The sequence below is a fragment of the Neomonachus schauinslandi genome, chromosome 4 (assembly GCF_002201575.2).
Source record: "Neomonachus schauinslandi chromosome 4, ASM220157v2, whole genome shotgun sequence".
In the NCBI taxonomy this organism is placed as follows: domain Eukaryota; kingdom Metazoa; phylum Chordata; class Mammalia; order Carnivora; family Phocidae; genus Neomonachus; species Neomonachus schauinslandi.
In genome coordinates, this window is record NC_058406.1 from 139877788 (window position 1) to 139905629 (window position 27842).

Sequence of the window (27842 nt, forward strand, 5' to 3'; positions counted from 1 at the left end):
GACAGTCAAGAGGTTCACTTTGGAGAGGAGCAGGGACACCCAGTCTTTGAGACAGAAGGAAAACTAATAAGCTTGGGTGTGGATGTAGGTAATTTGTGGGGCTTGGGTTAAGGCAGTTGGGCTAAAATTGTAGAAAGCCGTCGTTGGTGGCCTTTATCATTTCTGAAGTAGAAGACCAGGTCATCTGGTGAGTAATGTGGTCACCACTGATTTCTATTTGTAGGGTGGCCTTTCTTCTCAAAGCAATACACAGAACCAACAGTACTTCTAAGAGACTAGTTGACTCGTTTGTATAAATGGAGATAATAAACCCTTTTTCATGGCATTGCCGTGTGACTTTGTTGCACTGACCCATGTACTTGTTTAGTATTAGTTTTATCATTGTACTAATACAGGAGTAGAGGGAGTGAACGTTTTGATTACTAATAAAAATAAAGTGGGAGTCTTCTGGTATGGCCATCTGTTAAATGCAATATTTACTCTTGCAGTGGGTACTAAGTCAGATACTCAGTTAGGTCAAGGAGTATTTAACAGCCTACTTTTGCTCTAAAGCATTTAAGAAAAGAACGCCAGTGCCGGGAGGACTTTACTTCAGGTCATTCACCGGTTCTGCTCCGAACCGGAAAGTCAAGTCAGCACCACCCACCTCCTGCTTAGGAAAGCCTCTTTCCAAATCTCAGCGGCGGCCCCGCCCCTTCCACAGGTTCGGGCCACGCCCCCATCTCCCATTGGCTGGCCCTCCACCTCTCCTCGACCGCTCCGAAGACCCGGAGGAGCGGAGTTTTCCAAAAGCATCATCGGGGCGCCCTCGCTGCGCATGCTCGCGGGAAGCCGGATTCCGGGTCCGGAGTTGGTTTTAGGCGGCCGCGGCGCAGCGTGCGGTGCGGGGCTGGCGGGGAGGCGCGCGCTCGCGGCGCGGCGCCGGCGACGGGAGCACGCGGCGCGCTCCTGAGGAGGGAGGTGTGGGGTCTGCTGGGGGTGGCGCGTGGCCGGGGTGGGGGTGGGGGGAGGGTCGGGTGTCGCCGAGCGCGGCAAGCGGGTTCCAAGTGGCTGCAGGCGGCCTGGGCTGCCGGGGCCGACGCCTGGGTGGCTGCTGCTGCTGCCGCTGCCGCCGCCGCCGCGCCTGCTGCGAGATGGCGATCTTGGGCGCGGAAGGGTGAGGGCGCCCGCCACTGGAGGAGGCGCTGCTGCTGTGGCCGCCCGACCGCCGGGAGCCGACAGCTTTGCGCCGGGTAAGGACGCCGCGGCTGGGGGCTGGGGGCGCGGGTGGGGCGGGGGCGCGGGCCCAGAGCTTCGCGGCGGTGTCGGTAGCCGGGCACGGTCAGCCCCGGGCGGGACCCTCTCAGGGGGCCGTCGGGGACGGTCCGCGCCGCCCTGGCTGCCTTCTCCAGTCCAGGGGCCGGGAGTTTTCTGGGGTGGGGTCACGGGTCTTGCCCCGAGTTGGCCCTGGCACAGGCCCGAGCTAATGATACTGGAGCGAAGTGTTTCCGTGACTCTGCAGCCGCGGTTCTCAGGCTTCCTTAGCCTTCTCTTCGCGTTCCGTCTACCTTCTCTTCCTTTCCCTAACACCTCTCCAAAAAACACCAGTGTATGGACTTACTGCCCGTGCTCTGACATTCACCGCAATTTCGTCGTCCCAAACCAAGGACTCCAGCCTTAGAACGTCTTTTTCTGAGGTGTTCTTATCACTCCCGGTTCTTCACTGACTCTGCAGTTCCCCCCCCCAACACAACCCCCACCTCCACCTTTGTGACCTGGTAGGTCCCAGTGACCTTGCAGTTTTTAGTAGTCCTTATCTCATCTGTGACCTGGACCTTCTCCTTTCATCTTAAAAAAAAATGTTTTAATTTTGTATTTGTCCATTGTTTTTACAACCTTTAAATGATCAGTCCTTTCTTTACTCCATCTTTTGGAGTTGAGCGTCCTATGCTCCTGTAATTATATGAAGCCTTCCTTACCAAAGACGAGTGTCTGTTATTTTGACATTCTTACCCTTCCGGGATAAAATATTTTCCAGGAGCTTGATGTGGCTTTTTTTTTTTCTGCTTGGTAAGTTTTTATTTTTTCGTGTAGGCTAATGTGCAAAAAGATTTGAGTTTCTGCTTTAAAAAGCTACTGGTGATAGTGGGAAAGAATAATGTCCAAAGTTAGCTTTTCCCCCCCTTTGGTGTTTTTACCCGAAGTGCCTGGTGTACAATGTATGTGGGTTTCTGCAAGAATTCATCCTTAGGTATAAATCCACTTTACCTGTCTCATAAGGCTCTGTGTACTATACAAGCAAAATGCACCTTTTAAAAAAATAAAGGCATTACTTTATTCATGTGACTTGTTTTTGGCCATAAAGTAGATAATTAGCTGTGACTGCAAATTATCACTTTTCAAAATAGTATTTTTTAAACTGAAAACTTAGTAGCCAAGTGTTGGGAGCTACTCAGATTGAGAAGTGTAAAGTATGTAGAATAGTTATTGGTATGTAGCTTATTAAGGTTTTCAAATAGTTCTTCCCTTAAAATGCAAAATATAAGACATCCAATACCAGGACTTAAAAAGCAGTAAGTAAGGGTTATGTTTTTTGGAAGCCTGGCATCATAGAGGTTGTTGCAAATAAGTTCTCTGCCTTCAAAGAGATATAGTAATCTTTGCTGTTTACCCTACGAAGGCTGAAATATCTCTTACTTCCTTGCACAATTATTAGGCATCTACTGCATGATTGTGCGAGGTATTTGGGGGAATATAAAGGATTACAGCAGTTTCTGCCTTCCCAGAATAGTTAGGCAGGTAGGACTATACACAAATGCTTCATTTATCTTTTAATACATAGTTAAGTTTCATATAGAATTCAAATTCAGAAGGGGTAGAACTCACATCTTATTTGGCAAGGTGAGGTAAGAAGGGTTAATTCATAGAGCTTCTGGCCTCTGAAACTTTTGTTTTTAAGGATGACTATGACTTTTGATAAGCTGAGAAAGGTAATGCAAGCAGAGAAAAGGGACTAAGAGATTAGAGCGCAGAGTTCATACATTTGGGGAGAGGCAAGTGTTATATCCGGATGAAACAAAGTATTTGTACAAACATAAAGGGTGATAAAACTTGAAGTAAAAGTTTGAACCAGTTTATGATTGCTTTTAATGCAAGGCTAATGACCTTAGATTTAATAGGTGTTGGGGGTTTTACAGATGATTTTTGAGTTGTGAATGAAAGTGAATGAAATTATCAATCTTTTGTTTTCAGAGGATTAATTTGGCAGCAATGTGTCGTGTAAGTAGAAATCCAGAGGTAGAAAGACCTCTTGATTGCTGTGGTCATAAGTGATGAGGGTCTGAACTATGGCTGTAATATTAGGAATGGAAAGGAGGAAGGAAGTTGAATGAAAGGAATTTGATGATGAGAGAGAAAATGAAGAAAGTAAAAATAACTAAGATTCTGATCCAGATTGGGAAAATAATGGTACCATTTTGAGCAGTATCTGTGGAAGCTTTATCTTCGGCAGATGTATGTTACTTTACAGCAGTAGTTCTTTTTTTTTTTTTAAGATTTTATTTATTTATTTGACAGAGAGAGAGCACAAGTAGGCAGAGAGAGAGGGAGAAGCAGACTCTCCACTGAGCAGGGAGCCTAGTTCTTAACCCTTTGGTGATTACCGATCCTTTGTGAAACTTAAAAAAATCTGGCCTGGAGAATTTCCATATGCACCTGTGCTTTCTGGATATAATTTTAGGGAAATCCATGAACTCAACTGAAGCTCCCTCATCAACCCGTGGGTCAGTGGCTTGGGCTAGGAGCAGCTCTCAGAATTACTGGAGGCTTTTTAAAACAATAGAATCTCCCAATTCTTCCATTTGCTGATAATCCCTACTGTAGAGACATATCTTACATACACTTAGATACAGTATCTCTTTACATTTGTGTTGTGGTGTACAGTTTTACAAAGAATTTTGACTATGGTTCGTTATTTGCTATTATATAACAAAGTAGCCCAAGAAGTTAAATGATTTGCCTTAAGTATTTCAGTTAGCAAGTGGGTAAAGTGGAATCAGCTGATTGACAATGATTGCTTTCTTTTTTGTAAGAAGATGCAGGATTTACCATCAGTTGCATATAGTTATTGACTTTAGGTGACCTCATCAGTAAGACTGATGATCCTGGAGGTTCCTTTCCGTTTTTAACATTTTGTGATTGTTGGGTCTTTGATTTTCATTGAACTTTCTGTACCCTTCTTGTTTTCCATGTGCAGGAGAGCTGGTGAGAGGAGACATGAATTGGGTGTATGGAGAGCAGATAGCAATAACAGACCAATCATTTACTTTTTTATTTTCTTTGTATCTTAGTTTGGGTTTGGGGGGAGGGGGAGAAGTGAAATAAGAAACCTTAAGAATTTTTATCTTTATTCTATTTTCTATATTCATGTATGCCTTACTTAAGAATAATCCTTTCACTTCATTCATGAAGCCTTATCTAGTAAAAATGGAAAGTTTACAAAAGAAATGAAGTTCAGGGTCCTAGTCACTGCATTTCTTCATTAGATTAAGGAGCTAACTCTCCCCAGTATGGTTAAAGCATAATTTGATTAGTAAATAATTGACTTTTCTCCACCTATAAGATTATCTTCCTAGTAGGGAGCCTGAGCAAGTTATTATTTAGTATCTTTTATAGCTCTAGAAACTTTGATTCCATAATTATTAGGAAGACTGGGGTCTTTTTTACTCTTTCTATAAAAATGTGATGTAATAACAAGTATTGGAAAAACCAATAAATTGGTCTTTATAGTAGTGTTGAAGGAACTAGTTGCTAATACTTAATGGAGGAAAAATGTCCAGCAAAAGCACATACACATATGATTTTTCTACCCTTTGCTGACATTAAGAAGAGTATCATCTTATATTTGTATAGTATTTGACATTTTTCCACAGTGGCTGTATAGACTTTATCATTTGATTCTCAGGACAGCTGAATAGTAGGTGTGTCAGGAGATAATCATTGTTTTTTAGATGAATGCACTGATGCTCAAGGAAGTTGGAAAAAAATTTCCAAGTATATGACTAGTAAGTGGCTAAAATTAGATCTAGAACTAAAAACCCATATTTTTGTTCCTAGGTCAGTAATTTTTTTTTCTTTTCTTTTCTTTTTTTTTTTGCTAACTCTTCATTTACAATGGAAATTTAACTGAAGGTGATATATAAGGAGTTTGAATTTACCTGTTTGGAATCTCTGTTAAACCTTTTTACTGTATAGATCTGAACTTGTCTAATTCTTCCTTTTTGTTAAAATGGTAACCTCATTACAGTGGCTGTTGCTGGGTAATTTTGAAATTTGTAAGCATTTATCACAAAATAGGTATCCTCCTGTCAAGGAAAGAGCAGATGTTGATTTCTTATCTGAAAAAGTACATTGGTGAAATGTAGGTATTAATTTCCTTCTGAAAATGTGTTGACTTTTAATTCAGCTGCTTTTACAGGTGAAGTTTGTTCTCCTGTTATATAAGCTTAGTCTATGGAAATTTGTGTTTTTGGAGCATATAAATCAGGACGTGATATCCGAAAGTATATATCATGATATTTCATGATTTTTTCTTTTACATAAAAAGCTTTATCATTAAAAAAAATGATTTGCCATTAGAAAACTCTTAGTATACACTTCAGATACACATGATTAGACAACTTTTGGAACATATTATGTAAAACTATATGCCAGATAACTCCTAAGTTACAAGGAAGACTAACATTTGTCTTGACATTCCTTAAACCTATTGTTTGTTCATACAGCCTGCTGTACCTATTACATGCCAGGTATTGTGCTGGGTGCTGGGGTACAGTGCTGAGAAGACAAACATGAAGCCTGTCCTCTTGGAACTCAGAGTTTGGTAGGGTCACTAACATTAAGAAGGGCATAAGACTATCCTCTGAGATTGTATCAATGTTTGGGGTTATAATTAATTACATCTCTCCTTTTCTCTGGGTTTTGAACAAATTATGCAAAAACACAAGGAACCAGGTAAACATTGTTTTGGTCATTTATTGCTATGTAACAACCCTAAAACTAAGTGACTTAAAACAGCTATCTTATTTGCTTATAGTTTTGCTCTCTTAGCCTGGACTCATTTGAGCAGATTGGGTTTGCCGGTGGTCACTCTAAAGGCTACATTCAGCTGCAGTTCAGCTGGGAGCTGGTCTTCTCTGTTTGTCTTACTCTCTTTTTCTTTCTCTTTCTTCATATTTCTTATAGTTTTCACAGCCTTGCCTCCTAAGTGGCCTTTCCAGCAGTGTTGCTGGCTTTAACATAGTGGCTTAGGACTCACAACAGTGCAAAGAAGAAGCAACCAGGCCTTCTTAAGGCATAGCATCATTTTTTGCCACATTCTGTTGGTTAAAGCAATTCACAGGTCCATCCCAGATTTAAGGGAAATGGACTAGACAAGTATGTGAATCCCAAGATTAAGCCAAACAGCTATATTATACCAAAATGGGGCACCTGGAAAACCTTTTATGAAGCTGAGATTTAAGCTGCCTAGTACTTTTGGTACTTTGAGTCTAGGTCTGTCAGAGGGAAAGTGGAGTCTGAAATGCAAATAATAGCATATTTGGCTTATTATATAGATGGAAGTAACTGGCACTGTCGGGTAGAAAAGAAAATTTTGGACCTCTGGGGTTTCACCCTGTATGCTACCATAATGGGGCAGGATTGACTTGCTCTACTTAATGGCAGTGGGGTCTAAAAAAATGCAGGACCCAGAGCCCAGGCTGCTTGGAAGCAGTGATTTACCCAAGTCTCACAAATTGGATGAGACAGATGTCCCAGTCAGCACTCTATGTAGAGTGGACTATGGGTGGACAGAGGCCCATCCCCCTTGCCCTTTTGTTTATGACATTTAGGGTAGCCAAGCTCCTTGGCCAGTCACTCTGGCCTTGACAAGCCTTGAGCAACCTGGTGCCTCACCAATACTATTTTCTGTTTGCAGTGTTTTAGAAAAAGGTTAGGATGAGCCACTCTTCCTTGGAGAGGAGTCATAGTGGAGAGAATGCTCTTTCCTTGTGGAGAATGGGATGTAACTTCTCTCTCCTTAGGGAAATGTAAGGCATAAGGTAATGCTTATCCTTACCAGGAACAGGTAGATTAATTCTTTAGCTGGGTTTCTCTCACTTTATCTTCGTCGCTTACCTTTATCAGTTTATCTTAGTCTCAGTAGTGTTGTTGTTGTTTTCAAGTTATCTACTGTGTAATGTTATGGCTAACTGGAATGAAGAAGATGAATGTTACATTATTATTACATTATAGCTTCTGAGTGGAATAATAAATCTGTATTTCATTTAAAGAATTTAGGTAGATTTGAAGTATTTCATAAATACTGAGAAATGAACCCCTGCATTCTAGTGCAAATGTCTTTGCAAATTTCTGAAAATAGTATGTTGGCTGTTGTGGGGAGGAGTTTGGTAATTGAATGTACTGAGAAACAGGATTTATATAAATAGGAAAGGCTAGGGCACGAAGAAGGGGACAGATAGAATTACCTTAAGGTGTTTCTTTATGACTCTTCCCTGCCCTAAGTTACACGGTAGTTACAGGGTAGTTTAAAAATATACTAGGATTAACAGATTGTAGCTGTGATAGCTTTTTTTATTTAAGGAAAATGAGTTCTTTTGATAGCTGTCTAGTATACCCATAATTATGATTAAATAGAATGGGTGGAAGCAAACTGTTGAGTCCTGACTTGAAGTAGGATACTCTGGTTGTATATTAGCCCCTGCTTGCCAAGTTGTACTACTTTTTGTGCTTAGTGTGGGGAGGAGAACTAGTTAAATGAGTGTGTTCTGTATAAATCAAGACATACTTTACCATAGAAGCAATAAACTAGATCACTGCACTCTAAAAGTTCAAGAATTAAAGGCATCCTGGCATGTGTTAAGAGCTGTAGCTTTAAAGTCAGGCAGAGCTGACTTCTGTCAATGCTGCTTAATACAGTGTTGCTTCAGTTTCTTCTGTAAAATGTGGAGAATATTTTTCTTACTGGATTTTTGTAAGGATTAATTGAAATAATGTTTGTAAAGCAGGAAGGCTGGTCCCTGGGACATAAGCAGCTCTTAAATTATTTTTACAGCTCTTCATTATTATTAATAAGTTAAAATTCAAACAAGTAATCCACTTTTTCTGTGAGCCACTCATTTCAACTCAAAGAGAGTTGTAGCTTAGCTTTGGCATAATCAGAGCTGCATGTCTAATCTCTACTCTTAACTTAAAAAATAGGTGCCAAAAGGTTAGGAATGAATATGAGAAGGATACTGACTCAACATGGCTGGCAGTCTGTCAGCTGGTAATGGTTTGGATGTGCAGTTTGGGAACTAGAAATTGTTAACACCATCATTAGATGAATTACAGTATAGAACAGTCTGTCATTGTGCAGCCTCTGCATCACAGTCATCTGGGATATTTATTACAGCAAGATGCCTGAAAATTCAAGAACTATGGTATAGTCCTTGATAGTGGAGCTCAGGAATCTTCATTTTTAACAAATATCTTAGATGATTTTATACATACTGCTTTGAGAACTGCTGGTGGAAACTGAATCAGTAATTTGGGGTTCTGGTGTTCTCCGAGTCCTTTTTTTAAGCTACGGTGTTCTGTAAACACACATGTATAATGTAAACAAAGGGAGCTTAACATCTGAACCCTTCAGATGTTTAAAGAGGCTTAAGATAATTGCCAAGGCCTTGATCCAGACAAACTATAGAAACCTGATACAGGGTGATTATATAAGGAGTAGGCAGGAGAAGTAACCCTGCAAGAGGCATCCATCAGGCTTCCTTGTTCAAGAAAATTTCCCCTCAAATTCTTTTGAGTAAAGATATTTCTTCTTAAAAATATGTCTACTGAAACAGTTAAATTAGATATTGTGATTATCAGATAATCTGATTGCTTTTCACTTAGCTAAATAACCTACTCAAAATAGAGATTCTGATTGAAGTGTATCTACTTTAGAATTTGGTCCTTTGGGTAGGAAGTAGATTGGATGGGGGCCATAATCTGTCTCTTTTGGGAAAAAGCTGTTGCTTAGTTTAAGGGCATTGACTTATGAAAAACAATATGAGAAAAGATTTAAAGTTTAAATCGATCAATCAGGAAAAAAAGTTGATGCTTATTTTCTCTAACTTTTGCTTAGAGCAGTGATGTTGACAGCCTGGGTCTGTGTCACTTAAACCTTTCTCAGTCCTGTGACCATATCTGAGAGTGGAACAAATCTTTATGTTTGGGCTGTTCCTGGAAAAACTTGACCTATGCTTATGTCAACCATATTTATATTGTGTTTAGTACACTTTGGTAAAAATGGTAAAAAAAAACAAAAACATGCCAGATCCATGATTCTTTATAAATTTGAGTGGAAAGGATTAGTTGGCATTTGTTTGAGTATTGCTTTTGTGTTTGTTTTCACTGACTTTGTGGCTAGTGCTTTGAGGAGAAAAACAATAAACTCATCTCTCTCTGTCCTATGAGCTGTGAAATATGGTGTCAGTGTTTAGATTTGAATACCCAGGATGGAGAGTGCACATTATACTCAGGAATTTCATTGTTCTAAGTTAAAAGTTTTGGTAATAATAACTTATTTAAACTTTCTTTGTGATTTAATTTTCCTCTAAAATGTTGGCTTTTTAATTGCTTAGGCCTTAAAGTAAGATCTACCTAGATTTGAATTCTCACGCTTCTTTATTAGCTAAGTGATCTTGGTCAAAATAACCTTGGATTAAGCCCTAATTTTATCATATGTAAACTAGGTATTCATATGTAAAGGAGTAGAAATACCTAATTGATAGATTTGTTGTGTGACTTATACCTGGCACTTAAAATTAAGTGAATATTCACTGGGATATGTTCATAATACCTTGTTGATGTCAGATGTGTTTCAGAATTTATTTTTTCTTTTTTAATTTAGAAAGGTAAAGCACTCCATATATGATGTTAGGTAAAACCCCAAAGAAATCTATGGCAGCACCCTGGACTGTCTTCGGCAGATGTTACAGTATGGATAAGTACAGCAATAAAAAGCCACACATCAGTCAGATTTTGCTGTTAAATGAGTCCAGGTCAGTTTGGTTTTGCCACCAAATGAGTTACGAAGTAACTACGTTTTTATAGCTTTCTGGGTTTTGGATTTGTGGATAAATGACAGGTCCTGTATTTTTACCATATTTTAAACTTGAGAAGAATTACATTATTCTAGGAGTAAAGTTTTAGCTGTTTAGTTGATTTTCTCATTTTGGACAGTTTCTGTGTATTTTGGATTCTGATACTTTTAAGAGTGAGGATATCTGGTGAAAGTTTATATTTAGCAGCCTGCTTAAATTCTTAGGAAGAGTATTTTTAAATAGTAAACTAACATTGTGTATCACTTACTCGAGTAGCTTTAAAAACCTGAAATTGTGTATTTATAACAAAAGATTTAACAGTACTATATTCTCAAGTGCTTAAATGTTATTTTGATCTGATCCTTACTGCAGATATGGGGGGTTTTGCTACAAAGCATTTTGCAGCATGGCCATGCGACTGAAATGCCTTCCTTAACCTACTGTCTTTCTTAACTACTGTCCTCTACAATTGTGGAAGGATGGTAGAAAAATACTGGAGTTTCTCCGCCTCAGAGTATTGAGAGTGTGGCTAGAGTGGTGGTGGTGATGGGATAGTGTTAGGAAATGAATACTCATTGCACACCTTCTATATTCCAGATTCTAGAAACAATTCTAGTTTCCTAGAGTTAATGTTAACACTTCCTTTCCCCTTCTCAAAACTCATTTTTGTATCCTCATTTTACAGATAAGAAAACTGAGACTCAGAGAGGTTAAATATAAACAAATAGTAGAGTTGAAGTTTGGACCTAGGTCTGTCTGACTCTAAAAGATGTTCTTTATATTACATGATTCCAACATGCTCTTCTCACACTAGAAATTGGCACTTTGGAATTGAAGAATTTGCAAATTTTCATGGCTACTTAAATGCTAGTAAATTAGAATCTTTCATGTATTAAGAAACAATCAGGAAATGTTTTGGCATGAACTTAACTTTGGGTCATGATATCCTAGTGAGCAGTGCAATGCAGAAGAGCGCTAGCCTCATTAGCAGGCCTGCGTTTGGCCTGACATTAAGAAGCTTTGTGTCCGGGGCACCGGAGTGGCTCGGTCGTTAAGCGTCTGCCTTCGGCTCAGGTCATGGTTCCAGGGTCCTGGGATCGAGCCCCTTATCAGACTCCCTGCTCAGTGGGAAGCCTCCTTCTCCCTCTCCCACTCCCCCTGCTTGTGTTCCCACTCTCACTGTGTCTCTCTCTGTCAAATAAATAAAATCTTTAAAAAAAAAAAAAAAAGAAACTTTGTGTCCCTGAGTAAGTCTCTTAATCACCTCTCAGCTTGACTCCAAACTTTCATGAGTTTCAATGTTTTTAGACAAGCAGATACTGTGCATTTGAAGAATACCAAACGTTAAAACATTACTGGATTCAAAGGAAAAAAGTCTGGAAAGCAAGTATTATGATATTAAAATATCATACTTTGAAACAAACAACCAATTATTTATGGAAATATTTGTGTCATTTTGAAATATGAGATTGTACATAATATAATTACATTAAGTTTGATCCTTGCAAAAGTAAGAATGCTGTGTGCCGTGGATGTTTTTCCCAGAATTTATGAATCATGATCCCAACAGCTTACCTCTTTCATTGTTAGCGTGTTTACATTTTATACATTATCTTTTTTAGATTACTTGTTCTTTCTCAATTTTCAGAAAAGCATTTTTAATGACTATCCTAAAAACCCCACAAACCACCCTACTATGAAGTTGCTTAATCTTTAAGTGATATAAGAGAATAGTACTGTCTGAATGATACAGCAAAATGCTCTGTTTAAGGCATAGGTTTAGCTTAGCATTTTGTTTTTTATATTCTGTTTTTGTAGTGAAACATAGTAAAAAGAGCATTGGCTTTGAGCCCAGGAGATCTGAAAGTCAAAACTTGACTACACTGGTTTTATGGCCCTCAGCAATTTACTTAAATTCCTAAAACCTAATTTTTTCATTTGTTGGTAGGAATAATTGACTCTGAAGGGTAATTGAAAATATCAGAGATGGGGTTTTTTTGTAATGTGACTGCTAAATAATAGGAATCCGATAGATGGTCATGGTATTCTTACTAGTTTTGGAGTCAGAGAGCTGATTCAGATTCCAGGTTTAAGACTGGCTGTTTCTTTGTCACTTAGACACCTCATGTAAGTGCAGTTGGCCCTGGGTAGTCATACTCCATCATTTTAGAGTTCTGCTTAGGAAGTGTTTACACAGCTCTTTTTATTACTGTAAGTTGAATCTGTAAGTTTGAAACTTAAGTTTTAAGATGCTCGGTGTTATTTGAATTTTATTTTGTTAATTGAGTAATGCAGCACAGGAGTGGGAAACCTGTTTTCTACTGATATCCACTAAGGAGTGGAAGAAAAATTATCAAACACAAAAGTGTTTTGCTTGAATTTTGCTATTGTAAACATATTGCATATTATGCTATTGTATTTTGCTATTGTAAACATATTGCATATTATGAGAAACAGAAATTATAGCAAATTAGAGAAGAAGCTATCTCATTCTCATTACTGATATCATTTTGGTGTAGTTTTCCTTTGTTGATGTAAATAAATCTTAGTGTCAGTTTTTCTAAAACAGGAAAATAAGGATCATCTCCCCAAATTAAGAATAATTATGAAAAATAAAATTAGTCAGTGCATAAGCAAAAAATGTGTTTCACTTTTTTATTATGACCTAAGGAGGAAGAGAATGGAGCAAGGAGAGAAGGAAGGATTGGTGTGATAAAAGATAAAGGAATAGTGACAAAGTCCTGTGTTTTTGTTTTGTTTTTAAGAACCTTAACTGTTTAGCTTAATTAGAATAATTGCTGCTAAATTTCATGAATATGTTTTTGTCCTCACTAATGTTTTCTAGTAAACAAAGTACAAACATTTTTTATATACCTTACTTCCAGTAGAGGAAAACTGTTTATTTCATTTTTGGGGAAGTTGGTATAATGTATTCATATATTTTTAAAGGTGCATTTTATGGAGCAATATCCCCATCTTGTGGCCTTCTAGAAAAGTGGCAACACTTTTTTACCACTGTTTTTACAATTATAAGCTTTCTCTGATGTTGGCCAAGGGTTCAGTCAAGTTTGTAATAGGCAGTTCTTACTGTAAATGGGGGTGGGGAGTAGAAAACAAATGATTTGTATACCTGGATTGCAACTTTGTAAAAAAGAAACTTATTGGAGGAAAATAATCCTATAAAAATGAAAACAGTTGTGGGTTGGGTTGGTGCAAAGATTATGGATGATTGCTACTCTTTTATGTTTTCATGAAATATGCAGTGTTTTTAGACAAGCATATGTAAGTTAGAAAATCTCAGTATGTTCTGTCATTTAATAGGATTACCAAAGCCCAGAGAAATTTAGATGCCCTGTCTCACTGTGCCATTTAGTGAGATTGTTGCCTTGAGCAGTGTTTTCTAAGCTGGTGACTCTTAGAGGAATATATTCTACATGAATTTTTACACTTTTTTTTCATTTTGATGATAATAAAGGGAAAAAAATCAATTCGAGAAATACAGTTCATTTAAAAAACCATCTAAAAACTAAATAAGGCTATTTGGTTTCAAGCCTGGGGTTACTCAATTGTTTTTGAGATTCAGTTGATACTAATTAACCTTCAGTAGCAAACAAGTATTAAACACCTCTGTGCGCTGGGCTTTTTGGTAGGCAGGGTAGATACAATGGTGAAGATTTGTCCTGCATTCTTGGAATTTACAGTCTAGAATGCAGATGCTTTGAGAAAAATAAAGCTATTTTGAGGAACACAAAAGGTAGAAATCAAGGATTCTAGATAAAAATAGCTATAATTTTTTGAGTAATTACTGTGTGCCAGGCACCACGCAAAATGCTCTCAGTACTTTTTCTCAGTGTCAGAAATTTATTTTGGAATTTTGCTTTGATTTTTGCAATAACAGTGCATATGCACACAAAGAAGTGTTTGTGGAAGCTCAGAAACATCTCTGTGGAACAATAGGTTTCCTTGTACAGTACAGGTGGTTCAGCTGTTATGGGTCTGGTAGGCTTTTGTAGCTTGATCTTGTTATCTTACCACCATTTATAACATTTCTTTGGGGAAATTTGTACTGTGTTCTAAGCAGCCATCTTCCCCCCAGACTTTTAGAGTCCAATTGATATATAATTTGGGCATTAGCATATGACTTCTGAATTATTTTGAATAAAATAGGGCTAGAAGTTTTCAAGTTTAAACTTGGAACTTGAGCTTTCTCTTGTTTATATACTTTTGGATGTTTAAGTATTTAATAAGTCAAATGAGCATTTTAGGTAACATTTATGCTTTACTTTTGTATTGGATATTTTTGTATTGTGCCATTATTGTGGGCTGTGGCAATGAAATCACATTGGTAAGGTGGATATGGACTTGGTGCCCAGAATTATCAGGGCAAAGATGCGAGAGGGTATAGGTGGTTTATAAGATCTTACAGGATTTTCTTTATAGTATTTTAAAGTTTTAGTTCTGTGCCAAGTGGGTATTTTTTTTAATCTAACCTCCCTAACTAGTTCTACAGGGTTAATGTTTTATTAATTGTAGAATCTTCATTGAACATACATTTGTTGAATGTTTAGTAAGGGCTGAGCACTAGGCTAGGGGCTAGAATTATAAAGATGAGTTGTAATAAATTTACTGTGTAATAAGGGAGATAAAGAAATAAACGTGGTTACAGTACTACGAAACATGTAGTAGCTAACTAGTCAAAAATTGGAGAGACGACACTTGAGCTGAATTGTGATTAGAAATTAGGTAGATCAGGGTTGGCGGTACCCATATGTTTCTGTGAGAATCACCTCAAGCCCCCAGTAGAGTTCCCCAGATGATTCTGACATGCAGCCAGGTTGGGGAAAACTGGTAGTGGATTAGAAATATGTCATTAGTGAGCTTTGGGTAAAGAGCTTTTCTGGGGAATACCAATTATCTTATTTTCTCTAGCTGAATTTTAATGAATGAAGGTGGCAAAGAGTGTATGTATACATGATGCATTTGAATAACCAGGAGTAGTTTGATAGTAGCTAGAGTATTCCCTTTTCTCTTCTGGAACCTATGCTCTAAACGGCTCTAACAATAAGTGTCATTGCTTCGATTTTATTTACTTATTTGTCAGAGAGAGAGAGCGCGCAAGCACAAGCAAGGGGAGCGGCAGGCAGAGGGAGAATCAAGCTCCCTGCCAAGCAAGAAGTCTGATGTAGGACTAGTGTCATTGCTTCTAAACATGAACTATTAAAAATGAAGTGGAAAAGGGGCGCCTGGGTGGCTCAGTCCTTAAGTGTCTGCCTTCGGCTCGGGTCATAATCCCGGGGTCCTGGGATCGAGCCCCGCATCTGGTTCCCTGCTCCGCGGGAAGCCTGCTTCTCCCTCTCCCACTCCCCCTGTTTGTGTTCCCTCTCTCGCTATGTCTCTATCTGCCAAATAAATAAATAAAATCTTAAAAAAAAAATGAAGTGGAAAAAAATTCACATGTCTCTGGGGATTGGTACTGTTACTCCCCTGGACCCAAGTCTCTGCTCTTTTTGTCTCTAATTCCTTACCTAGCCATATTGCTGTTAAAACAGGTAATATTGTCTATTTTTATTGACCATTGTATTCCCAGTGTCTCAAAGATTGCCTCCTTCATTGAGGAAGTTGGTAGGTAAAACCTCCTTAACTTTCTTCTCAGACACAGAGATAATCTGCATTCTCACCCATTTCTTTTCTCTGTCTAGCCTCAGTGTGGGCTATTTATGTCTATAGCTCTGTTAAATCTCAACTAACCCTGCCTTCTCAGAGATCTTGTCTTAGTAATCATCATTTCTTCTATGACTTCAGCTTCAGAAGAGACATTCAAGTCTCTTCTATCTTCCATTAAAAACAAACCTATGAATGCCTCCCTTTAAGTTTGTATCTGTCTTTTCCTTTACAGTCAAACATCTAAACAGTGGTTTCTTAAGCCATTGGCTTTTGGCCCTACCACTCTATTAAAATTGCCTTTTCTAAGGGCCTGTTGCTAACATCCATATTGCCCAGTGGACAGTTCTCTCTTTTTACCTATCTTACTGTTACCATCTCTCCGAATCCTTTCCTGACATTTCTTCACCTCTTCCCACCAAATCTGATTTACGTGCTCCTCTTTTGTACTTCTGTAGTACTCCGCACAACCCTTTCAATGAGCTTAAAGCTGCTGATTTCCTTGCCTGTTTTCAGTGCTAAATTATAAACTCACTGAGGTCAGAGAGTGTAGCTCAGATGATTTTTGTATTCCTACTGTTTAACACATCTGAAAACGTGTCTGGTATATATATGCTGAATGACTTAATTCAGAAAAATTGTTAAAAGAAACGCCCAATATGTAGTTTGTTTGTTGTGTGTTAGGTACTTTTCTTAGCGCTTTGTCAGTATTGACTCATAAGGTACGTATCAGTTCGTTTTATAGATTTAAAAACTGAGGCACTGTGAGGTAAAGAAGCTTGCCAAAAGTTGAATGTAGTAGTCAGGTGGAGCCAGGATTTGCATCTCGGCAGTCTGGCTGCAGAATTTGCACTCTTAACCACTATTATGCTGCCTCTTAGTAAACATGGGAGTAGAAATTCAAATCCAAATTCAAACTAGACTTTGGTAAATGATAGGTTCTTATTTTCAATAGTTTATTACTTCCCCCACTTCATTAGAAATAATTGGACCACCAAACAGACTGAAAGGCTTCTACAAGTGACAGTTTAGTTGTTGACAGGGCTTGACTTGTGTTTCCTGTAACTTCAAACGTTACTAGATATTTAGAGTATTAAGTTTGCAGTAAGTGTAATTTTTTAAAAAAATTGTTAACCTCGGACTTGGAAAAGAGCAAACCTGGCGCTTCTTTCAGCTCAGAATATAAATATCTTTGCTATTTGATCCTCCTGACTGGCCTTTATTTCGGTGTGTCATCGTTATTGCTAGTTGAGCCTCTAGTCTACTGTCCAAATTCTATTAATTATTTAGTACCTTTTTTGGAGGGACTTTGCATTCTGTATAGGCCAGCAGACCCTAGAAGTTTTGCTGGCTGAAGTTTATATGAAACACATTTGTTTGAAAGGATGGGTGGTTAGTTTTGCTTTGGATAGGTAACTATTTTGTAACTATTTCTCATCAATTGAGGGCAAGCACCTTGATAAGAAAAGGAAGTTACTGTGATCATGTTTGTGCTGTGACTGGGCTCTTGCTGGGTGCGATGCAGGCTGATTTGAAGGCAAGGAAGTAGATGGAATTTGAAGTAACCAGAATCTAGAAGTAACTTGATTAGAACTAACTAGAATGAGAAAGAGAATTGAGTTAAATAGCTTGACTATTGGACATGATTTTCTGTCAATAGAGTAAACTTTATGTGAAGAGCAATGAGGAAGTAAATTGTAGGAATTTAATGGGCAGCAGTTCATTAGGGTGTGTGCCATGGTAATTTGAGGAGGCATAGGTTAAAATCAGCAAGGCTTTTGACTGTCTCAGTAAGGATATACAATAATAGTGCAAATGTTTTTGATTTCAGGAAGGGAAAGAAGTTTATAATAACTATATAACCAGTGTTTAGGTTGGTCATAGAATAATTTTGAGAGCAAGGAGTTCACATAGTTTGGAAATGATTAAAATTGGCAATAAAAAGGGAATCTACAGATGGATCAAGATTTAGTGCTGGGGCACCTGGGTGGCTCAGTTGGTTAAGCGACTGCCTTCGGCTCAGGTCATGATCCTGGAGTCCCAGGATCGAGTCCCGAATCGGGCTCCCTGCTTGGCGGGGAGTCTGCTTCTCCCTCTGACCCTCCTCCCTCTCATGCTCTCTGTCTCTCATTGTCTCTCTCGCAAATAAATAAATAAAATGTTAAAAAAAAATTAAAAAAAAAAAGATTCAGTGCTTATCAGGAAATTAAAATTGTGATGTGTATGATACATTTCAGTGTTAAGATTTTTATTTATTTTTGCTTGTTAGCTTGAAGTGGCAGTAGATAACATTAATGAAAAGAAAATTTTCAGATCAGTTTATGGTAAAGCAGATTATCTGTGTAATTGAGAGGAATAACACTTAAAAGATACAGTTGAATATAAACTCACTGTACACAAGAAAGTGAGATTTAAAAATAGGGAGAGTGAATTTATGTAACGGGAGACACAAGATATATCTTGAAGAAAAAAGTCAAAAGGGGTCTAGATTGTGTTGATGGGAAAGTAGAGGTAAAAATTGGAGGATGAGTGAAAACAGAACCAAAAGGTTTGGGAAAATTAATGTATTTACCTCCTCTGGTTGAAAATCTGAAATTGAGTGGAGATAAATAATAAGAGTTGGAGATAGTGATTTAGGAAATTTGGCATTTTGAAGATACATACATTTTTTTTCATTAAAAAAAATTTTCCTGTGCTCCTTCTGTGAAGTGCCATAATATAGTTCACTAAAACGAACTTTAAAATTGAAAGTACAGAAGGATGGAGGAAAGGTGAGTTTATTAGAACTTGTGATTAGATAGGCATTTTTAGATTAAGATAGATACCAAACCATAGTCAGAAGTTACAAAGTACCTGTAGATGCCCATCTTTCTTTGTCCTTTGTCTGGTAGATACTGCAAGTGCTTTATAAGTCACTGGAATGACAGAGTTTAAAAGTGGGTTTTTTTTGGTTTGGGTTTGTTGGTTTTTTTTTTTACCCAGTGGCACTTGTAAATTATCAGGAGGGTGATGTTCCTGTGTTTTGCATTTAAGAGGATCAATCAGTGATACTTAGGTCAGTGTGGACAAGTCAACTTTTTAAGAAGTCAGCTAGCTTCTCTTCCAAACAGAAATGTTTGTGAAATTTTGAAACTGCGAAGTGCTATGAAAAGAGAGAGTAGTGATTATATTGCCACTAGGTGCTGTTAGGACAGAGAAGAGCTGGAGAGACTGGAGACCCTGAGTTAAGTGGACAGATTGTAAAGGAAACGTGTGGTGGTAGAGCTTTGGGGACAGCCCTGCTGGTCAGTGGAATGAGATTGGCCACTGGGATACAAGGCCATGGAGTTGTTGGCATACATGCAGAGATCAGAGTAAGGATGATGGTGTGGTGTGGGGAAGAACAGGGCCTGAGTATAAAGAAGCTATTCAGGAAGTTGGAAACGTCTTTGGATCCTTAGGAGACCACAGTGGTAATTATTTGGAGTTTGGTAAAAGTAAACCATTCTGAGGGCTAAAAGACACTGGTATTGAGAAAACTTCTTGCTCCTTCCTTTTCCTTTCCCCCAACATGTAGATCTAGTGGTGTGATATTGAAGCCTGCTGATGAGTTGTAGTCCCTGTAAAGTTGGTTTTTCCTTTCTGAATATTTAGGTCATCCCGAAATACAAAATTTAACAGGATTGTGCTTTATTATTGTAACAGGATTCTACAAGAAAAATCTCTTTGAGATACATCAAAAAAGCTGCCCACACAGAGCCATTATATTGTTTACTAAGGTTACCAAATGCCCTGGTGTGCCCCGAAGTGAGAGGTTTCTGTGGGAGCAGAACTAAAACGTGGATAGTCCTGGCAAATCAGTGTAAGTTAGTCACCCTCTCGTTAACGGTCCCATTTTATAAATGAATTGAAATGACCAACAATACCTTTTTATAAATGATATCTATATGGAAGTAACATTCCTGTATTTATTAAAATTAAGTCCCTTATTTTGTAGTCTATGCTTTTATGAAATACTTATTTTCTGCTTTAGAGTTGCTAAGTCTTGGATATTTTAGGGGCAGGGAAGCTGCTTTTTTCATCTATATATTGGCCACTTTCATTGAGTTTTAAATTTTGTGCAGTTGATAAATAGCTTTGCTTAAATGCGGGCTTTCTGACCTTCCAAGTTCCACATTCATTAGATGAAACATCTCTAGCACCTGACTATGTACCATCCTGTCTTGTTACTGAAATGTTTACTATGTATTAATACTGTCTTCAAAACAAGACTAGGTATTGAAGTTGGGACTTTTGTCTTCCACCATTTTTGTGTCCTTGCCATGCCCACTTTACAGACTAGGCAGTCAGTTACGTGTGAAATTGATCCAGGCAGATAGATATGTGATGGTAGTTTTCTGGCTTTTCCAAGCCTTGATCCTATGCATAGCATGCGAAATGGATCAGATTTGTTGTTCTTTTTTCTTAATATTGCTTCTGAAAGTAGAAGTCTTCTTTACTTAAGAAAGCCATCTTGAGATGCCTGGGTGGCTCAGTCGGTTAAACATCTGCCTTGGGCTCAGGTCATGATCCTGGGGTCCTGGGATCCAGTCCCTCATCTGGCTCCTTGCTCAGCCTGGAGCCTGCTTTCCCTCCGCCTGCCCCTCCCCCTGCTGTGTGTGTGCGTGCACGCACGCTCTCTCGCTCTCTCTCTCTCTGACAAAATCTTTAGAAAAAAAGGCCATCTTGAAGTAAGCAGGCAATTAAGATACATCTTCTAAGTGGGGATTCAATAGGCCTATATATAACCTTGGAAGACTGGAAGCATAGTTAATTATCTATATTCAGGACTCTCTATTCTTTGCAGTTGAATAACTTATACAATTCTGTGGCATTTTTAAAGGCTTGAGCTGGACAAAATCAGCTTACATATAACTGTGGGCATAGTTTATGACCTAAATTCATTTGGATGAATAACCAATTTGCTCAAAAGTTTGTTAAAACTCAGACTTTGTTTTTTCCTTTTGCCATAGTTGGTCACACAGCTGTTAAGTGGTAGGATAGATGAAATCAAAATAGTATGACTGAGGAGTTGGCTCTTAAACTTTGTACTGTATTGTCTCCCACAATTTGCTCCTCTTCTGCTCCCTATCCTGGTTGTGGCACCTTCATCCACCCAGAGAGTGAAGTGGGAAATTTTAGTTGTTCAGAATCCTTTCTAACCATCAGCTGTCCCAAAACCATCTAGTCAAAGATCTTATATATTTCCTGAGTTTTTTCCCTCATGCTACCTGCTCTGGTTCAGATAAACTCAGTATTTTAAATCTAACCCCACTCCTGCCAAAGTTACTCTTCTCGAATGTGATTCTCTGTTATTGAAACCCACTGGTGTCTATCAGTTACCTTATGATAAACTTTAAACCACTATGCTTAGGGCGCCTGGGTGGCTCAGTTGGTTAAGCGACTGCCTTTGGCTCAGGTCATGATCCTGGAGTCCCACGTTGGGCTCCCTGCTCAGTGGGGAGTCTCCTTCTCCCTCTTGGCCCTCACTCCACTTGTGCGCTTGCTCTCTCTCATTCTCTCTCTCTCAAATAAATAAATAAAATCTTTAAAAAAAAAAACCCAATAAACCACCATGCCTGCTATATTTTGAATGCCATATAAACTATTCCATAGAATCCTCTACAATTTAGAATACTCTGTTAGCCTGTTAGCCTTCTCACTTGTCACTGTCCTTACCTTCCATTTTCCAGCCATTCCAATAGCTCTCTGAATGCTCCATGCTTTCTGTAGTTTTCTCTTAAAGAATTATACTTCAAGACACAGTTCATTCTAAGATTGGTTATCTTCTGTGAACTCTTTCCTGATTTCTGTAGTTTGAATTACCCACTTTTTCTTGTGTGCCCCAGATGTACTACTTTACATTTTGCATCTGTTTTAGTAACTGTAACACTGAAAGCTATTTATTTGTTTACAGGTTTGTCTCCTCACTAGACTATGAGCTCCTTGAAAGAAGGAATCGTGTCTTACTCATCTTTATATCCCCAGTGTCTAGCACAGTTCCTGGTACATAGTAAGTGATGAGCAACTTCTTTTTTAACTAAGACTATATCTAGCACAAACTCCATTTATTGATAATTATACCTCTCTACACCTACATTGTCATAAAAAATAAGACTATAGACTTTTAACACTTTTGAGGCACAATTTCCTCATCTGTAAGATGAGAATAGTACCTCCCTACTCATACAGTGTTATTATAATGCCAGATTAAAAAATATATATAGCAGTACATTGTATTTTAAGTGTCACACAACTTTGTTATTAAATGAAGTATGGGAACTAATTGTATGTTGAATTTGATTATTTTATTTGCATTATTCCTTCCCTTTTAGGGCAAAAAGGTACCATTTTTGAACTATGTTGTGTTTTGCAGTTTAAATTTGCAGTTACTGATTATCAGGAGCATGTACTCAAAATAACAAATCCTGTGCCTGTTTATCTTCTTTATTATCATCAGTTATCTTTCTAATTGACTAATAAGGTTCCTCAATTTTCTTTTAATCTACCTCCAAATGAATTAATATCTTTACCTTTCCTTAGATCCTTCATCCATTGTTCAGAGGAAGAATTGTGGTTTTTTTGGAAGACTGATCACATCATCTGTGTGAAAGCTTTGTCCTTTCCTATTTTTCCTGCACAGGCTATAGACATGCTCCCTTACCATCACACTTGATGAATTAGTGATCTGCACTTTATCTACTTCCTTGCCTTCCATGCATTCTTGAAATTTTTAAAAATTCTGTAATTGGAACATGCCAGAATATGTGTAACATGTGGAAGTTAATAATAAAAACAAACATTTGGGAACCAACCACTTAAGAACTAGGTCAGTACCAATACAGTTGAAGAGCTACCTGTGAGCACCTCTGTAACTGCATGTTCCTGTCTTTCCCCAACCCCTGAAGTAACTGCTATTCTGAATTTTTTTATCTCTTTTTAAAATTATAATACCACAAATGTATTTTTTTGTTTTGAGTTTAATAATTGTTTATAGCCTTTGTAAACTTTGCACAAATGGTATTTTATTATAGAGGAAAACCTATTTTACAAATCTTTATACATTCCAAAGAAAACATTCAAGTATCATAAAAGAATACATAGAAAAATTTCAGTGTGCACATCCAAGTTTATAACAAAATAGTGCTGGAGACTTATTTCTGGACTGTGTAGTTATTGCTGCACCACATACAAAATAAAATGCTTTATCCAGAGTGTGGAAATATAGCAGAAGTATTTCCATACTAAGTTTTCTTAGTTTGTGCAGAAATGTTTCGATTAGATTCACAGTGTACTTCTTGGAAGACTGACAGTTTGTCATCTAATTTCCCTTTGGACCTCAGCATTTCTTCAGTGGGTTTCATTCAGTTGTTTGTTGACTGTGTAAGCATTTGAGACTCAGGATCTACAACGTCTCCGTGTTTCTTTCTCAATCATGGAATTGTATTTTCAAAGGAAATGCATGGGAAAAGATGAGGTCATGATAACTGCCAAGAGAACTCATTTCTTTCTTTGTGTTTAAGAGTTGGAAACATTTCTTGATGACCTCAGTGTAGAATGTTAAATCTTTGAGGTGGGACTGAGTGAGAGGAAGATGTTAGTACTCAGAACTCCATTTATATTTTTTTTTCATTCACTATTATGTTTCTAAGACCCATTCATGTTGTTGCCTACAGCTATAGTTCATTCATTCTCACTGCTGTATAATGTTCCATTGTGTGAGTTAGCCTAATTCATTTAACCATTTTTCTACCAGTGGATATTTGAGTATTTTTCTTTTTTCTTTTTTTTGTTATTTTTAAGTATGCTTACATTTGGCGCACAAGTACAAAAATTTCTATACTGTGTACCTAGAAGCTCACTGAAGGACGTGCAAAATTTCAACTTTATGTGATAATGCCAAATTGTTTTCCAGCAATTGTACCAATTTTAACACCTACCAGGAGGATTTTACCAATTTAAACACCTAGTAGCATTCTGTAGGAGCCACCACCTTCTTTACTTTTTTTTTTTTTTGGCCATTATTTGGTACTGTCAACATTTCTAGTTTTTATCATTCTAGTGAGTTTATTTTTCTAGTAAGTTTAAAAATAACATCTCATGTGGTCTTAACTTGTATTTCACTGATGAATAATGAGATTCTGCATCTTTTCATATACTAATTGGCCTTACAAGTTTCCTTGTTCTATAAAATTCCTGTTCGAGTTTTTTGCCCATTTGACTACTTGTGTTTTTTTATCCTGTTTTTTATAGACATTCTCATATAGTTTAAATACTAATCTTTAATCAGCTTGTGTTTTGTAAATATCTTCCAGTTTGTAGCTTATCTTTTTAATTTGCTTTATTATGTTTTATGATAGACAGAAGTTCTTGGTTTCCACATAGTCAAAATATTCACACTTTTCTTTTTTGGTTGGTATGCTTGTTTAAGAAATCAGTAGTTTTCTGCTCTAATTTCTTCTAAAAATTTTAAAGTTTGTCTTTCATATGTACATCACTAATCCATCTTGAATTGATTTTGTATATGATGTGAGGATCCAATTTAGTTTTTCCATATAGGTAATTTCAGTATTATTTAGTTGTCCCTCTTATTCCTCAGATCTGCATTGTTACATCTGTTACCTGAGGATGTCCTTACATACCTTGATCTCTTTTGGGGCTTCCTATTTTGTTTTGTTTTATTTACCCTTCGTCAGTCTTGTCAGGCATTTATTTTTTTAGTGTTTTCTAAGAATTCTAACTTTGTTAAATCCTTTTTTTTTTTTTTTTTTAGATTTTATTTATTTCAGAGAGAGAGCATGAGCATGTGTGCAAGTAGGGGGGAGGGGGAGAGGGAGAGGGAGAGAGAGAAACCTAAGCAGACTCTATGCTGAGCACGGAGCCCAACATAGGGCTCAATACCACGACTCCCAAGATTACAACCCTAGCTGCAATCAAGAGTCGATACTCAACTGACTGAGCCACCCAGCCTCCCCTTTGTTAATACTTCTGTTACCTTTCTTCTACTTCATTAGTTTCTTTTCTTTATTGTTTGTACTTTTTTGGGGTTTACTCTGTTGATTGCTTTCTAGCTTAACAAATTGGCCTATTTACTTACTAATTTTCAGCCTTTCTTCTTTTCCTAGTATAAGTGTTTAAGGCTATAGATTTGCCTCTAAGTTAACTTTTGTTGTATCCCACAAATTTTTATATGGTAGCTTTGATATCATTCAGTTCTTAATAGTTTTAAAAAATTTTTTCAGCATGGTTTCTTCTGACCCATGAAATATTTAGAAGTTTTTTTCTATTTGTGTTTTTAAAATTCATCTTCCATTATTGATTTTTTTAAGATTTTATTTATTTATTTACGAGAGAGAGTGTGAGCGTGTGTGCACACGAGGGGGGGGGGCAGAGGGAGACAGAAAAGCAGACTCCCTGCTGAGCAGGGAGCCTAATGCACGGTTCAATCCCAGGACCCTGGGATCATGACGTGGGTCAAAGGCAGACCCTTAACCAACTGAGCTACCCAAGCGCTCCCTATTGGTTTTTTTTTTTTTTTTTTACTTAATTGTATATGGTCAGCACCTAGGAACAACATTATACATATTCTTTGAAATTCAGTGAGATTTTCATTATGTACCAGTATGTATTGGTTTTCTATATGCTTCATTTATGCTTGAGAAGAATGTTTATTTTCTAACAGTTGGGTATAAGGTTATAGAACCTTATACCTATATATGTTTGTTAAGTCCTGCTTTTTCATCATTTTGTTTTTATTTTTTGGTTTATTTGACCTATGAAAAATTGGACTGTGTTGAAATCACCTACAGCAATGCCAATTTGTAAATTTCTTCCTGTAGTTCTAAAAGTCCTTTGAGGCTTTTTTCCCCTTGCCAAGAGATGGTGAGTTTGTCTGGATATTTTGTCTTGTTTGAATAGATATTCGATTTGTTCAGGAATGTTTCAGGGTAGCTAGAGAGCAGGAAAAAGTGCAGGATGTGGAGGTCTATTCTGTATAATCTTCCCCCTCATTTTAACCTTATCCATCAGCTGGGAGAGTGGAACACTTACAGTACTGAACTTACAGGCTGGTTTCTTCAGGTGTCTTTGGCTCAGGTGCAGATTTGGACTTTTTTTTTTTTTTTTTTAAGTAGGCTCCAAACCTAATGTGGAGCCCAACGTGGGGCTCAAACTCAGGACCATGAGATCAAGACACTTAACCGACTGAGCTACCCAGGAGCCCCCATATTTGGAATTTTGATCCTTTTTGCCATGTTTCCTTTCAGACTCCTTCCATTTGTCTTTGTTCCCTTCATGTCTTGGGCCATGTTGGACTTCCTGCTTCTACTTTTTGGACACTCTCACCTCATCTAGTTTATTTTTATCTTTTCAGGTTGATCCTTCCTGAGATGGTGAGCTGGAGCTACTTTCCCCCTTCCCTTCTAGGAGATTGCTGTTCTGTTTGAGCTCTGAAATCAAGCATAAGAATTAACACTTCACTTCACCCAAGCATCCACTTCTAATGGAGGGGACAGCATTACCTTTAGCAGCTAATCAGGTTTGGGAAGATTAGAAGTTGGAGAGTGGCAGTCTTCTGCCATACTGAGTATTTCATTTTCCAGATTTCTCACTTTCTCTCCTTTGTGCATCCTGCTCTGACGTCTGATGCAGCTGAGGTCCCAGTTTGAGATGAGAAACTTCCTGTCCTTGACCATTCTTGTTTCTGAGTTTTTTCACTTTGCCAGTTTGGGTGTTTCTTCTAAGGCTGTCATTCTAGTTCTGGTTCATCTAGCTGATGCTGCGATTTCTCCTGTTCCTTCTGTAGCTGCTTTTCTACTTCTTGTTCTCTTATAACTGGGTCAATAGGCCTTGCTGCTCCAAACATAGAAGCTGCTTGACTCGACTGGGAAGTGCCAGCCAAGGAGTCATCTTCCTTAGGAGTACTCTGAAGCTTTAGATTCAGTTTGGTTCTTTGAGAGGGACCTCTGTCATCACATGTAATCATCCCCAGAATAATTGTCTTTGGAGCTCCTCAACTAAACATCATGTCTATCATATTGGTCTTCCCGGTGGTCCCACTTCCTCTGTAGTCATCATCCCTATTGTACCCACTACCGTATATACTTCTGCTGCTGTTTAATCCTGGAGTCATAGCCTCAGTCATAGTCTCTGCTGTGTTAGTCATCATAGCAATCCTGGCCTCCATAATGATTATGATGTTTGCCTTCAAAGCTGTCATCACCTCTTCTAGGTAGTCATCCAGGCTGTTTGGATGTTTTGTGAGAATCCCGATTTCTTGCTCAGTCAAAAGAATGAGCATCCTTGTCTCTCTCTTGAGCTTGATCAGGAGTGTCCATTGAAATTTTGTTAACCAGAGACTCTTCATTGAGGCTCAGGGTACTGAGCAAGGAAGGCAGGCTCTCAAACTCCATGGGATCAAAACCTTTCAACCTCTCTGGCTTGCTGGGTTCAAATGGTAAATGCACTACACTGGTATTTAATCCTCTAAAGAATTCCTTAATGTAGACTTCTGTCACATCACAAGTTGTGTTCCCTAGAGAAGTAGCATAGAGTAGCAATTTGGGAAGATGGCTCTGGTTGATACTAGGTTGCCAGGCAGCCTGTGGAGCAGTGGTCAGTTGCAGGTGCCTTATACATGCTGTCATCATTATTGTGCCACGTGGTTGAAACATCTTCCAGATCAGTCCAGCTTACTGGTTTGGGGACAGACATGCTTCCCCCACCAGTGCTACCATCCTCAGCCAGGAAGTCTGTTTGGGAGATAGTCTTCCCCATCTTTTTTGCTTAGGCCACTATGTTGGCGAGTGTTTTCTTTTAAGCATGCAAATTTACAGTTTTAGGTCTACTTACTTATTTGCACCTTGTATCATTTTCTTTGTTCTCCTTAATAATGCTGTTTGCATGCTATTATCACTAATCCCAGCTTTCTTTTTTTTTATATTTGTCTAGTATGTTCTTTTCTGTATTTTGCTTTCATTCTTTTTTTAAATTTTTTTATTGTTATGTTAATCACCATACATTACATCATTAGTTTTAGATGTAGTGTTCCAT

At 38.0% G+C, this 27842-nt stretch overlaps 1 protein-coding gene and 1 pseudogene across 3 annotated transcripts in view; one reads left to right on the forward strand and one right to left on the reverse strand.

Annotated features, from left to right (window-relative positions):
- Positions 1–627: 627 nt before the first annotated feature.
- Positions 628–27566, reverse strand: LOC110578854 (annotated as a pseudogene).
- WWP1 (WW domain containing E3 ubiquitin protein ligase 1) overlaps positions 987–27842 on the forward strand; it is a 115346-nt gene continuing 88490 nt past the window's right edge. The window contains exons 1-3 of one of the 3 annotated variants that reach the window (XM_021688666.2): positions 987–1232; positions 21709–21804; positions 26164–26182. The gene's annotated coding sequence lies outside the window, so the exon portion shown is untranslated. Of the gene's footprint in view, positions 1233–21338; positions 21805–26163; positions 26183–27842 lie in introns of those variants that run through there. The other 2 variants (XM_021688665.2, XM_044914646.1) reach the window with 2 other exon arrangements.